Genomic DNA, 832 nt, shown 5'->3' with positions numbered 1-832 from the left:
TCTTGTTCCCTAATACTACAAGAATTTCTTATAGTACTTCAAAACAGCAAATTTGTCGTCTCCTGACATTATATCATCATACAACAACAATTACGTCCTTATTGTACAACCTTTTACGTCAAGGGACGACATTGAATGTTTGAAAGCTTATGCTGCTAACAAGATAACTATAAAGGGTCTTAAAATTACGACAAAAGTTTTAACAGAACAAGATAGCCACCGCTGCAAGAGCACGACCAGGCGACTTGCTAGTTCTGATTTACAATGAACGCTTATGTTCTTATAGAGGGCAATTTTAAAGATCAACTGTTACTTAAAGTTCGTGATAAAATCCCATTCTTTTCTATCCTTGCAGAGTTTTTTTTAAATTGAGGAGTGACAACATTTCTAGAAATCATTGATGAAAGTTGAGAGGTTACACAGCCGTAGACGATGATTTTCCAACTCAGCCATTAGACTGGGAGAGAAAGAACAGCAACCACTTCCGGCTCGGTGAACTGACGATGTCTGCGAGATAATCCAATCCAAAGCTGACCTGAAGCTTTCCGTACGCTGCCATGTTGCACTGCACAGAGACACTCGGAGCACACTCACGCACGTCGACACGAGCACAAGTATGGACACACTCGCACAAAGTCACGCTGCATGCACTGAACCACCCTGACTGGGCGGCGCGTGCCGACCGCTACTACTTATAGAGGGGCTGCTGCAGCCTCCCCCGTCACGCTGGACCCAGGACCCCCCTCCCTCTTACCTTGTGTTTTTCTCGGCCGGGATGACCATCAAAAAGCCGGGCTGAGCCGGGGGAGTGTGGAGGGAGACGGGGGTGGGA

This window comes from Frankliniella occidentalis, unplaced genomic scaffold, assembly GCF_000697945.3.
Source record: "Frankliniella occidentalis isolate FOCC.00 unplaced genomic scaffold, Focc_3.1 Scaffold392, whole genome shotgun sequence".
Lineage (NCBI taxonomy): Eukaryota > Metazoa > Arthropoda > Insecta > Thysanoptera > Thripidae > Frankliniella > Frankliniella occidentalis.
The sequence above is the reverse complement of the archived record's forward strand: the minus strand, read 5'-3'. Positions refer to the sequence as shown.